Source organism: Oncorhynchus kisutch, linkage group LG8 (assembly GCF_002021735.2).
Source record: "Oncorhynchus kisutch isolate 150728-3 linkage group LG8, Okis_V2, whole genome shotgun sequence".
NCBI classification, from domain to species: domain Eukaryota; kingdom Metazoa; phylum Chordata; class Actinopteri; order Salmoniformes; family Salmonidae; genus Oncorhynchus; species Oncorhynchus kisutch.
In genome coordinates, this window is record NC_034181.2 from 31,117,138 (window position 1) to 31,132,375 (window position 15,238).

Below are 15,238 nucleotides of genomic sequence, written 5' to 3' on the forward strand. Positions count from 1 at the left end.
GTTGACTGAGGAAAAGAAGAAAAACTGTCTAGGTATTCATGGTTGACTGAGGAAAAGAAGAAACACTGTCTAGGTATTCATGGTTGACTGAAGAAAAGAAGAAAAACTGTCTAGGTATTCATGGTTGACTGAGGAAAAGAAGAAAAACTGTCTAGGTATTCATGGTTGACTGAGGCAAAGAAGAAAAACTATCTAGGTATTCATGGTTGGCTGAGGAAAAGAAGAAAAACTATCTAGGTATTCATGGTTGACTGAGGAAAAGAAGAAAAACTGTCTAGGTATTCATGGTTGACTGAGGAAAAGAAGAAAAACTGTCTAGGTATTCATGGTTGACTGAGGAAAAGAAGAAAAACTATCTAGGTATTCATGGTTGACTGAGGAAAAGAAGAAAAACTGTCTAGGTATTCATGGTTGACTGAGGAAAGAAGAAAAACTATCTAGGTATTCATGGTTGACTGAGGATAAGAAGAAAAACTATCTAGGTATTCATGGTTGACTGAGGAAAAGAAGAAAAACTATCTAGGTATTCATGGTTGACTGATGAAAAGAAGAAAAACTGTCTAGATATTCATGGTTGACTGATGAAAAGAAGAAAAACTTTCTAGGTATTCATGGTTGACTGAGGAAAAGAAGAAAAACTTTCTAGGTATTCATGGTTCCAGTTTCAATAATTTCCCCAATTCTATACAATATGAAAAGAAGCAACCACTGGTGGTTTGTGTGAAGTGTGTAACTTAGCTATGTTGACTGAGATGAAGATCCTGTATGGATTGCTACAAACAGCTGCTCTTCTACCATCTCTCAGAGTCCTAGATGAAGTACAGTACTAGAGTAAGAAGCCAACATTTTAACACAGCAAAGAGCTGGCTGACAAGTGTTGTGGAGGAATAGCTACATTATGAACAGGAGAGCAATTGGAGATAATATTTGACAGAACATGTCCACAACATACAACAGCAGTTAAAGGTTTAAAATAGGAAAATAATGAGAGTGTTTTCACACTTGGTCCCTTTCAGCCAATTCTTGGGAACTCAGTGCAGTTCACTTATTTTCGTGTGTAGTGTGAACACTCCAAAGGAACTCAGACGCTCAAAAGAGTCCCCGAAGAGAACCAAACTGAGACCATCGAGAGGTTCAGTTCACTTGAATACGGTTCCCTTTTTTTAGGGCAATGTGAACACAAAGCTCCCCAGGATCACTTGTCATTATTCCACCACCACACACTAGATTACTGCAACACTGTTTCCCCTGCCATAAAAAATGTGTGCTGTTTTTGGATATTGATTAGCAATTGTCAAGGATGCACAGACATTACAAAATATGTGTGGAGTTTTGTACTGACACAATGTTCAGGTTATTTGTTTGCAATATGTGATATTTAGGCTAAGAGAGCTTCATAGGCTGCTTATTCAATTGTGGGGTTTGAATAGTGTGAGAAGACAACAAATATGATTTGGTCACAGCATAGGGTACAAAATCAATGCTTGCTCTTAAAGTGGCAGTAGCCTATATTTGGTGTACAATTTTCAATTACAGCATTATTTGTTCTGCAGTTATTCTTCTGATATTTATTATGTTACCAATAATATTTACATGTTAATATTCACTTCTGATTATAATTATTATGTCTCATCTTTTAACTAAATGCAACCTATTGCTTCCAAAATGTAAGTAGGTATATCTAGCTGTCTCATAATATGTTCTGATAGAATGGCTGGTCCTGCACTTTGTAAAAACCCAGCGTGCATTGAGTGAATATGGGAAAAAGATCTGGGTTCCTTTCTAAACATAACAATGTAAATGCAAAGAGGACTCGGACCACAAAATAGGTGAAGTGAACTGGCAAAAGAGTTGAGTCCTCATGCAAAGGCAAGGGCAGTGTGAATACAAAGAGAACCAAGGTTTTGGGCTTTTTTTCCACCCCAGAGTTCACTTTAAAGAGGACTGAGATGGGTTCTTTTAAAGAGGACTATATGTGAAAACACCCTGAAATGAAGAATGACAGTTCTCATGATGTGATCACTGCATTCTACTAGGGACATGCATTAATTAACTAAGGTTAGAACAAGTATTTTTCAGATTCACTCTGACAGTATCATCAGCTTAATTTGATATAGCCAATAAACCCAATGCACCCTAGAAAATAAAGAGTAAATTGATGCAATTAAGAACGATAATTTCCTTTTAACAGCTTTCGAGAAACATTTTTTTTTAACTGACAGTGACATCAGAGCTTTTTGATAAGAGCACGAGAAGAAAAAAATCCCTAATTTACTATGAAGATCTCAACATCTATTACACTGTGAAGTGACTTTGATGCTAACACTATCAGATGAAATTATGACAATAAATGGGGAATGCAACATGGGATAGTCACTAGCTGATGAGGAAATGCCTGGCAGCAATGCCTGGACGTAGCACATCGCAGCACATAAGGGCTCAGTTTTGGATCAGTTACTGTGTTGTGATCAAGGCTTCCCAAGTGTCCAGACAGTGGAGCCGAGATTGAAAAGACCACATTGTAGCTGTCACTACCGATTCCGGCCCAGAGCTATTACCCTGCCTGGAGAAAAGGTTAAGAACATCCTCCACTTGAGAAGTGCCAAAACCTATTGACAGATGTGCGCTGGCATACAGAGAAATCCTGCCTGCACTGTGGTTATGCCTCAGTACTCTAACTATTGATATAACTTCTCATAACATTTACCGAACAAAAAACCTCAAAGCGCTCGCCAACACCTACTTTATGAGAAAGTTCTTTCAGTGCAGCTCAAAAGCTGAGAGCTTCAACCCTCCACCTTACAGTGTGGGCAGTTCTGGCAGAGACACGTGCAGAACGACACCAACTGAGAGTGCAACAGTTATCAACAGAGCCAAATCTCCACGGCTGAGAAAGTTGACTCTTGCCCACCTCTGTTTTATTGAAGAGTCCACAATGTCCACAATGCCTTCCAGGTCTCAGTGCATTAAAGGGGATGATCTCGATACAGCTTTAGCCACTTCAGGGTAATGCAAATCACTTTAATATGTTAAGAAGATTAAACTGGATAAATGTCTAGATACATGTTTTTTTTAAAGCCACATAAACCGCTCTGGTGTTTTTATTTAGGGAGGGGAGGTGTGTGCGTCAGTTCAGATGATCAACACAAACCCTCCAAAATCTCATGCCATTGGCTGAGGAAAATTAGGCTTATTCGAGATTTTGCATTTTAAGCTTCTTGGATATAAGACCATCCCACTTCTTTCTTATTATTTTAACACCAACCCTTAGGACAACAAAACACAGGTCACAATCTCATATCTCCGTTATGCTACTCTTGAATTTGATTTGGTTGTCTTGCCAATATATGGTCTTAATTTTGACCATGAAATGTTGGTATTTTCAAAGGGTTCATAATCTATTGGTAAAAGTATGAGAGATATCAAAGTAGGTACGGTGAAAGGAATATGGAAATGATATCCCTTAGTAGCTTAATGAAGCTTTAGATACTTTTAATGATACTTTAGATAAAAGTATTATCCTGTCACACTTAGTAGCTTAAACTTTTATGATACTTTAGATGAAAGTATTATCCTGTCAGAGTATGTGCCATATTTCTAAAGTTTTGAAATCTGGTAAATTCACTACAACTATATCAATAAACATTGGATTTACACATGTGTTTTCATTGGTTGATTGGTTTCCCTGGCAATGATTTTGGCTTATCAAAATCAAAATCATGTTTTCCATTTATTACTGAGATATATCAAATTCAATCAGGTGATCAGGTATGTTCCCAACACATGATTTATTGTCAATCCTTTTCTATCAGAGGAATTGTGGAACTGAGAAGGTGTCTGCCTGTCAGTTTGCCATTCTGTTAAACATAGAAACTGCGCTCAAAATTGTTGAGTGTGAAAATGAAAGGGAGAAATGGAACAAAAATAATGTAAAGGGATTAACAAATAATTTGCATACCCTTTCCACTGCTTCCAAACCACAGGATCAGAGGAATGACAAGAAGGTGATGGCTGCTAAGTCGTATCACCAACTGCATTCTCTGGAGAGGAGCAAAGCCAGCTCAGATCAATCAGAGTTTGCTTTTAAATCAGAGATGGATTCATTTAACATAATCATGTCTTGGTCACCACTCTCGGAACAGATAGGCCAATATTTATCTGTTTATTGTCTGTCAAAGCTACCTCCTTAATTGGACAAGGGAAAGAGATGTTCTTATTTCAATTAGACAAATCTTCTCGCTCTACAAACTCTAACTTTCCGTACAGTGCAGTACATAAACACAATACAGCGATTACAACCCAATTTGAAGCAGGTGGATAACAAGTTGAGTCGAGAGGTTTCTGCCCTCATTTCACTCAAATACATTTCATCCACCTTTCATGTAAGCACTGTGGTTATCATTTCATAAACTAATGTCTCTAAAAGAGAACGAGTTAGTCTGCTTTCAAAACTTCCACTTGTTTCCAAAATGAATTGGGTTCAAAATTGCTATTCAAAACTATTTGAACATAAATAACAACTTTATTCTACATTTCGGATGAAGTCTACACTAGCAAACACTGGTAAATTGTAGTAAAAAGATACTCCACAGCAGATAAAAACAAATACTGTGTTTCGGGAAAATAAAGAACCCACAGAACGGAGTTAACAACAACATCACCAGGGGAGATGAGGACGTTCTTAAAGAAGGTGAATCAGGGGATTGGGACAGAACTGTAACTAAACCTAAAGCTGGACTACGGATGAGATGCACATTACAATTTTGGAAAAATTCCACAGAGCCAAAGCTTCCTCGTAGGCCGTTAACTTTATATTCTTTAACTCTATCATCACTCAGAAATGTGAGTAACACTCAAAGGGAAAGTTTCAATCCAATAGTTCTGTCTGTAAAGAGAAGAGAAGCCCTGGAGAAAGGTACAGTATAAGACAAAAGGAGGCACTAGCATGGAAGAGTCTGAATAAAACAAGCATGATTTGAAATGTCACTGTTGGATTTCACAGCATTGCTCAGTGAGGCCACAGACAACTAACTAAAAACATCTTGAACTTATGTGACATTTTTGGGCAAATTTCATGATCCTAACGCCAGACTGGAGGTGACAGAATCCTTACATCGTTAACATTAGCGCTAATTACTGAAGGTGGCTGAGGTTGCTGCTGTAGTCTAGCTACAACGCTAGATGGTTTCTGTGCCCTCATATAAATAGACATTTAATCTTGTATGTTTGTCCTAGCATCCACAGCAGCAAATGCACTTTCCTGTGCAGATTATGAATCTCTATTCAAACAGATCTGAGAGTCAATGTATATGAACTGACTGAAATGGAAAGATGGCACTTCCATTTGAATAATATTGACAGAGACCACAGGTTGAGTACTGTCTGTCTTTTCATGCTCCTCTTTCAGTTGTCTTTGCTCTTGATTATTTCTGTTTTCCCCACCAAAATTAAGCAAAACTGATCATTATGAAAAGGCATGAACAGGGTTTTGATAGCAGCCAACATTTGGACAATATTCCATTTAGTCCAGGATTTACAACATGTTGTGTATCAAGTATCACTTTCACATGACTTTCCCCTCTAATACTGCTGCTTGCACACTAACCTGGGCTTAGCCATTCACACCACATGGGTATTCCCCTGATCTTTCCTTATCCCCTCATTGTGATAAAACACAACTCCATGGTAATTGAAATCATATTTTACTCAAATCCACTGTGTAATACTGTTTTACTACATGAGCTCCTATCACTACGCAAAAGAGAGGGAATGAGAAAGAAAGATAATTAAAGAATAGAGGATACTGGCAGTAATATATCAACAGGACAAGTCATAATGATTGAGTGGGTGAGTGTGTGAGTGAGTGATAGAGAAAGAGAAAAAGAGAGAGATAAAGAGAGGAGTGGATAGAGAGAAGAATACAGAGAGGTCAAGAGGGGTAAATGAGCAGGTTGGAGCATTACCACAGTGCACACCTCACCTCAACCCAACACAGTGGCCCACTCACCAAGGGCAAACTTCATAGCATGGCAGCCTGTGTTAACCTATCTGGGCTTTGTAGAATGGGGGGGGGGGCTGTACAGAATTTACATTTGACACAACATGTAAATCATTCATCTTTGTGGAAACTCGGATTATGTGGCTTATTGACTCTCAACATTCAACTGATTATGCATAATCAATCCTGCGCTTCTGGTAAGAGAGGTTGTAATTCTTTACTCTTCAGAACCTCGCATGAATCATACATGTTGCGTAAGAATGGACGATGACTGAATAAATTGGGTCACGGGTCACAGGGTTGTTATTATGATAAACTGGAACATTAGCTAGGGAAATAAACACCCTGAATCTTGGCTAAATGAGCTGGTGTCATCCTACCAGCCAACTACACCCACCTGATGACACTGGATTCACAACTAGACAGACATCACCTTTCATTTGCAGACCTTGGGTCTCATGTAATGATAACTAATAGTATGCAAAGTGTCTTTAGGCGTCTAAATATACATCCCTGACTCTTCCGCTGAATGAGGACAATCGCCTACAGAAATTAAAATCCCCGTCTCTCTCACATCCCCAACAGGAAGATCTTTCAGGAATCCTGCATGGGTGGACGTGTAGGCTTTCCTGGGAATGACAGGGTCTGTTGGAGAGGAACCCCACCCTCGCGTTCTCCACCATGCCAAGGCTGTTGAGAGTGGGCAGCTAGCACTGAGACGGCAGCCTGTCGTGGGCACTGCCAGGCTTAATGCTGCCCTGTCGTCATCAGAGGCTTGCAGAAAAGAACACTGAGATTCACCAAGAAAAGAGGAGGGGGGATCGTCACATTTAAATCCTCTCTTAACGCCCCCACATGGTTTAGCCAAGCGTAACAAATCATTCACACAGAGTGAGACAGAGAAAGAGAGAGAAAAAGATATTAGCAGCAGTAAGCAAGCTCAAGAGATCATAGTGAGGCACTTCTAATCGTAGTAATGGTTTAAGCCCTCATACCCTCCACCAGATGCGAGAAAGTCTCCACAATAACTAAAATCCCCCATGCCTAAGACTGTGCCCTGTGGCTCTGGGCCCTCCTCAAAAAACAAACTCCACAACTGACTTACATTTTAGAATACCAAAGAAGTGAAGAGAACTCCAGTGGTAAGATTTGCTTAAGAAAAGCAGAAGAAATGTATTTACAATCTTACAGTTACTGTAAGTTGATACACAACGGATACTTTAATGCAAAGCTCACAAGATCAAGTAGTGTAGCTGCACAAGAGACGACATCAAGTCTTAACCACTTCTAATGGATTGATGGTGGTGAGCCAACAAATGCTTTCCATTGTAGCAATAGATGGTGAATGTCATCCACATAACAGCAAAACACTTGTTGTGTGTGTTTAATGGCCATGGTGTTATAAAGCCTAGCATTCTGTGGAATAGATTGAAGTATACCATTCCCAAGGGGACCTCTGTGATTCTAATATATTCCCCATTTGGTTATCATTAAGTGATAAACACAACTTCAATCACTCCTAAGGAGTTTGGCCATAGTCCATTCTTGACCCTCATTTGATTTTTTTTAACCTTTATTTAACTAGGCAAGTCAGTTAAAAGAACAAATTCTTATTTTCAATGATGGCCTAGGAACAGTGGGTTAACTGCTTTGTTCAGGGGCATAACAACAGAATTGTACCTAGTCAGCTCGGGGATACGGTCTTACAACCTTTCAGTTACTAGTCCAAAGCTCTAATCATGAGGCTACCTGCCACCTTAAAGTCATTAAAACTTTATGACCTCAAAAAAGTTAAATATAAAGAAATGTGTCACAGCACTTAGGTTTTTAAATCTACAGCCAACTGAAACAAACTCCTTGTGTTATAAACAAGCATTTCACCTCATCATGTTATATCATTACTACTTCAGACCCACATAATAGATGCTTATGGTGATTTACGGCTCAATTAGTAATTTCAAAATGCATTGCAAAAACATATAGACAGCCTTTCCGAATGGGAAACTAAGTTCAAGTTATTGGATGAATCATTACTTTATAGCCCAGGACAAGGAAATATATTGTTTCTGTGTGCCTTTGCTTTTGTTTCTGGTAATAAAAGCCTATTTAGAGGCATGGTTGGCTGGGCTTCTGCCCATTCTGCTCCATTACAATTACTCAGCAGGCTAGCATCGGGGTAATGAAGAGGGTGTCACAGTGGGCGGGCCTGACAGTGACTGACCGCTGCTCTGGAGCTCCGTTCTGTTCCTCAGCCACTGGCTGCTGTAACGGTCCCTAACTACAGTGACAGCAAGCAGACTGGCTGTAGACCTACCCACCTACCTACCGCAGAATAAACACGTGTGTACAGTACAGTAGTATACAACCTCCGTGAACCCTCCTGCTCAAGCCTCAGCTAGTACTGTATGTGTTTTTAAAAGTGTCAGGGAAAAAGGGAATTACATTTCAAAGCCCAGTAAATAAAGTTTGTATTGATTTGATCTAACATGTAATCTGTTTTGCTGTCTTCTACCAAAAGGGAATCATGTAAGACAGCATTATAGATAATACGACCATACATCAATTGGAGTTTGGACGACATAAGGGCAATAGATCATGTTCAAGCTAGACTGCTTAGCTCTGGAATTTATAAACTACCTCCTAAATCGAGGTGGCTTTCAATTTTAGTTTTTGATTTAAAGATATGAGATATTGTCAGAGTTGATTTTGTTTCATCTTTAGTTTCACAAGGGGCTCTAGATTTAACTCCATCTCTCAAACTGAACCACACTTTCCATTGGGTCCATTCCAAAAGTAATGCATTGCTCATCGGTACACCTGCAGGTCTTCACACCTGTTCAAACCAGTGTTTCTTTTTACTGTGACATTAAGAGCTATTGATAAACTGTATTTTGTTCCCTATCACATCATGTCTTCATCTTTGGTGCTAATGCCGAATGCATTTAAAATACGAGTAGGCTAATGCTTATCAAGGGATGTGCTGGTGGTGTCACCTTTTGTAACATGATAAATGACAGTACGATTATTCCATAGTTTGCCAGTATATAAAATTAAAAAGTATTATTTCCACATTGTATCTTGAAAATCTGCAGATTTTCTATGCGCATTTTGCAACTCTGAGTCAAATCCATACTGATAATACAGTAATAAATTCATGTATGCTGTTACATACACCAGTCTCTACAATTTCAAAACATATTATACCAGATCTTAGTGATTTAGTGAATCATACTGTATATTCCACTGATTTTATTCCCAGTAAAATAAAAATGTTCTATGATTGAATTACTGAATAGCCTGTATCTATCACAAAAAAACAAATAATACAGTGATCAATTTATTTGCCTATTGTACTGTAGTGAGTAGAAACAACAGATAACTGAAAACATTATTTCATTATTGGCTCTACGATTTAGATTAAAACTTAATTTAAAAAAAGAATCAACATTTAATCATCAGTAACGTAAGTTTGTATATAACGCAACAAATCTATATAAAAGATGAGATTTCAAATCACAATGCAATTTCAGCATTTAGGCTAAGAAATATTTGTGTAAAATATAGGGTGCTTGCACCACCCTCTGGTCAACATTGGTTATAACAACACTGGCAAAGGAGAAGAACGTAAGGGCCTCAGAGACACAAACCAGAGTGAAAAATAGTGACAAGCCTAATGTTGTTTCATTAATGAAAAAGTTTGATGAATATGTTTATTGTACACACCGAAGACAACAAAATTGCTCATCATCACTGCATTCACTGACTGAGGCCTGAATAATTATTAGAACAATTTGACTTGATGTACGTCTATGTGCTTTAGTGCACTCTAGTGTTAAAATAAAGAAGTTAATTCAAATGATATTTTGGAATCAGATGCATTATAGATTCCTCTCACCTTTCTCAGCGCTGGCTAGGCAGCTGTATTTTATCTATGGAGAACCCTGTTCTTTGCTAAACTTCAACCCGAGTTGACAATCCCCAGGGACGATCAGTTACTTCTAACCCCCCAGTGAAGAAACGGACAGTTGTTTACTTACACAAGGCAGTAATCTTCCAATCTCATCCCTGAGTAATGCAGGATTATAGAACATCTGCATTGGTAAAGGGCATGGCATTTTCACATTAGATCATCCCAAAAAAGGTAGTGGTTACTTGCACAAAGAAGCATCCAATGGGCTCTTGTCAGAGTCTGGCCTGATCCCTGAGGCACCTCAGAAAGCCCAGCCGCCAGAGAGTTCGAACACCTTGGACCACATGCAGCATCATAGCCTGTCAGCAACAACAAATGACTGGAGACGTGTCAGTTGAGATCGTTCACTCACGTCCTGCTTGGCTAATGGACAAGTTTCAATATACAACGTCATAAACGGGGACATCCATGTGCAGGCTGCTACTTTAGATTTATTATAACACTATTTACACATTTCAAGGACACATGCTACAGAACTCCAGATTTACAGCTCTTAACAAACAATACAAACACCTGTAACTCTCCAGAACAACAAAAACAAATACCTGTTGACGAGGGAAAAATGTCAGACCAGGCTATTAACACTGAAAAAACATTTCAATACAAGGCTTCTTTATATCTATGCAATTGTGATTGTGCAGCAGATTCTTGTCCTGGTGCTGCTACCAGCTCCCTTTGGTTGATGCTTCTCTGCAGCAGTAATATAGCACCTATGGAAAAGAGTTTCAAAGGTTCTGAGTTATAGCTTTTCTTTTAATCTAGTCATAATATATTTGCAATTTTTAACACCTGATGTCGTCTACTCATCTACGCATATGAGCTGTGTAGGTCTACATGTCATACCCCCATAATGTAATTCAGTGAAAATTGAAGAAGGCTATCAGTCTACATAATGAAGTGTGCATTTATGGGTTTAACGACACTATGTCCCGCATAATGCACAAAATCAGCTATTATCTATGCTGAAATATGTACAGCTAAAAGCTTGTTTTATTTTCTCGGCCATATTGTAACAGGCAGTCTAAAAAGAATTGGCCATTATCTATGCTTTTGATTTATAATCCAACTTTTAATGCCCACACCAAGTCAATACCATCCATTGAAATGATAATACTGGTATTTCTCCACAGTGGAGTTCATGATCAGAAAACAAATTAGAATTGGTATTCTCTGCATTCATTTGATGGGGGTGTGATGAATTTTCCAACCAATGAGTATGTTTTCTAGTGGGCTTGTCATTGTGTTACTCTATTAGTGGGATCTTAGAGTGGTAAAAAATGGTTTACTACTAAACATTCCATTCAGAGCATGAAAATAATAAACGTAAACACTAACTAAACTAACAAAAGCACAGCTCACGATTCTCTCAAGTGTACACACATTGATTCCATACTCAGATATGTACAATTACATATACACAAAGCCTTCAGTACCATGGTACGTTGACATCTTTAGTACACACAAACTAGAGACCACAGTAACACGATCTGCATTCAATGTCTCACACACACACTATACATTAAGGCATGAGGTGTCTTCTTGGATGCAGTGCATCAGCAGAAGAGGATACATTGAGAAATCAACTCAAATGCATTTCAACCACAGCATGTAAATGTCAATTGTCAAGTGGAATGGATTAAACTAATGGAAAGAATTAGGCCTGAATCAAAACGTCAAATGATCTAAGTGTACTTTCTATAAAACATATGATTTATACAATATTTCAGAGTGAGACAGTGGTTAATTGATGCAACATTTAGCAGTCAAAAAAATAGAGGACGTTCATCAATTTCAACACGATGAACCATTTTTCAGTCCAACAATTACAACAATGAATAATTTCACTATTTGACAAAACAGAACATTGACCACAATCAAGCCTACGTACTCTGATGTACAGTACAATACAGGATGATTAAAATGGTTATGAGTTGGGATGGTATGTCAAGTGACTTATCCTTTCACTAGATACATATGTCAAACCTGCCTTTTTCAATGATAGATTAGAGCAAAACATCACATATGAACTTTATCTAAACATGTAAAGCTATTGGCTTGTGCTCATACCTATACTTCCATTATCTATTCCTTAAATTACAGATTATACGGATCAGCCATGTACATGCAGTCAAATTGCACTAAATTAACATTTAGGCAACATTTTGAGATATAACGTTAGCTTTGTAAGTGGATTCATGGCATTTAAATGACTGGAAAGCTCATTTTGAGGATGTCATAAGGGATTATAATTTCTAAATGCATGGAGGAGAACAATATCCTACAATTATCCTAAAATATCCTACAAAAAGCCCTGTCTAGTATCTATAATTATATGATTGTATTATTTCACAACAAAATGCTTCCCAGTAGCCTACAGTATATTAGCTGGGAGGGTGCTCCAGGTTATATTTTCATACCCAAGCTGTAGTGCCACTTCTGCCACTTCTTTTCACTCAAAGCAGTTTGCCTGCATACCATACATGTAACCAGAGGTCAGCACAAGCATTTGGAGAAATGTGAAAATGACAAATAACTATCCATAAAACAAACAGAAATCTAGTAGACTATCACACTACATTAAGTTGCCAAAATAGCACAAAACATGGATTTTAAATGTCTTTGATAATAAATTAGCAGCATTCATAACTGTGTATGAAACAAGTCAAGTTTTGTTATACATACATATGATTTCCAGTCAGTTACCACCATCATTCTATAGTAATTCAAGGGCACTGTTATGTAATGGAGACAACTTCATGTAAAGTTTTTGTTGAAATATATATACACACACCTGCTGTAAATACTCAATATTCAATGAGCACCATGCTTATAAATCAAAACAATACTGTGGGTTGTCTTCGGTGAAATGACAACAGGGAGATATCTCTTCAGTGTACATTAAGGCAGGTGTGTCAAACTCATTTTGCCCTGGGTTGGATTGGACTCCCTCGCTGGCTGTATGTTTGACACCCCTGCTCTAAGAATTTCAACCCATCTTCCTATCAAACTTGTCTTGAAGTGCTGCTATTATTCTCATCCAATGAGCTCTCCAATCACATGTAGATTGTTTGCAGCACATGTTAGACACCTGTGTACAGTTCTGTAGTGGCCTCGGTGCTCTTCTCATCAGGATGCAGACAACTTGGTAGTGCAAAGCCATTCCATTGTTGCAACAAATAGCTAGTGGTGAGCTTTGTTTGTGTTTGATGGCGTTTCCAAAAGTAAATGCTAAACGATACTCTGTGACTGAGGTTCTCGTGTGTCTTGTCAAAAGATGTTGTGTGGCTGTGTAAAAGAAAGCCCTTGTCTGGCAAGTAGCCACACATCACAAGAGCACATCACACTTGGATTAAAGCAACAACAACAAAAAATCCCTTGACTGAAACTTAAGTTGAACTCAGATTGGCAGGAAAACTTTTTGGCCTGAAGGCTACATCGGGATTTTCGAAATTCAACAGAGGGCTGCACCGTTTTTTAAATGACCAATTTGTTTGTCAAAATCTATTTGTGGGCCAGAAAAAGGGCAGTTAAATATTTTCTAAAATGTCCATTATAATTTCTACATGCTTTCTATCTAGTTTAAGACATTCAAGTGTGGCCTGGAGTGTTTTTTTTCCTAGCCAAAATATGAATTCCCCCCTGTCCTATAGATACAGTTGATGTCGGAATTTTACATACACCTCAGCCAAATACATTTAAACTCAGTTATTCACAATTCCTGACATTTAATCCCAGTAAAAATTCCATGTCTTAGGTCAGTTAGAATCACCACTTTCTTTTAAGAATGTGAAATGTCAGAATAATAGTAGAGAGAATGCTTTATTTCAGCTTTTATTTCTTTCATCACATTCCCAGTGGGAAGTTTACATACACTCAATTAGTATTTGGTAGTATTGCCTTTAAATTGTTTAACTTGGGTCAAACGTTTCTGTTAGACTTCCACAAGCTTCCCACAATAAGTTGGGTAAATTTTGGCCCATTCCTCCTGACAGAGCTGGTGTAACTGAGTCAGGTTTGTAGGCCTCCTTGCTCACACACACTTTTTCAGTTTTGCCTACATATGTTCTATGGGATTGAGGTCAGGGCTTTGTGCTTTGTGATACACCAGCTCTGTCAGGAGGAATCGGCCAAAATACTAATTGAGTGTATGTAAAGTTCTGACCCACTGGGAATGTGATGAAAGAAATACAATTTTAAATAAATCATTCTCTCTACAATTATTCTGATATTTAACATTCTTAAAATAAAAGTGGTGATCCTAAGTGACCTAAGACAGGACATTTTTACAAGGATTAAAAGTCAGGAATTGTGAAAAACTGAGTTTAAATGAATTTGGCTAAGGTGTATGTAAACTTACGACTTCAACTGTATATACACACATACATAAACTCAGCAAAAAAATAAACGCCCCTTTTTCAGGACCCTGTCTTTCAAAGATAATTCGTAAAAAATACCTTCACAAATACCTTCACAGATCTTCATTGTACAGGGTTTAAAACACTGTTTCCCATGCTTGTTCAATGAACCATAAACAATTAATGAACATGCACCTGTGGAACGGTCGTTAAGACACTAATAGCTTACAGACGGTAGGCAATTAAGGTCACAGTTGTGAAAACTTAGGACACTAAAGAGGCCCCTCTACTGACTCTGAAAAACACCAAAAGAAAGATGCTCAGGGTCCCTGCTCATCTGCGTGAATGTGCCTTAGGCATGCTGCAAGGAGGCATGAGGACTGCAGATGTGACCAGGGCAATAAATTGCAATGTCCGTACTATGAGACGCTTAAGACAGCGCTACAGGGAGACAGGACGGACAGCTGATCGTCCTCGCAGTGGCAGACCACGTGTAACACCTGCACAGGACCGGTACATCACCGGCAACAACGTCGCCTATGGGCACAAACCCACCATCGCTGGACCAGACAGGGCTGGCAAAAAGTGCTCTTCACTGATGAGTCGCGGTTTTGTCTCACCAGGGGTGATAGTCGGATTCGCGTTTATCGTTGAAGGAATGAGCGTTACACCAAGGCCTGTACTCTGGAGCGGGACCGATTGAGGTGGAAGGTCCGTCATGGTCTTGGGCGGTCTGTCACAGCATCATCAAACTGAGCTTGTCATTGCAGGCAATCTCAACACTGTGCGTTACAGGGAAGACATCCTCCTCCCTCATGTGGTACCCTTCCTGCAGGCTCATCCTGACATGACCCTCCAGCATGACAGTGCCACCAGCCATACTGCTCATTCTGTGCATGATTTCCTGCAAGACAG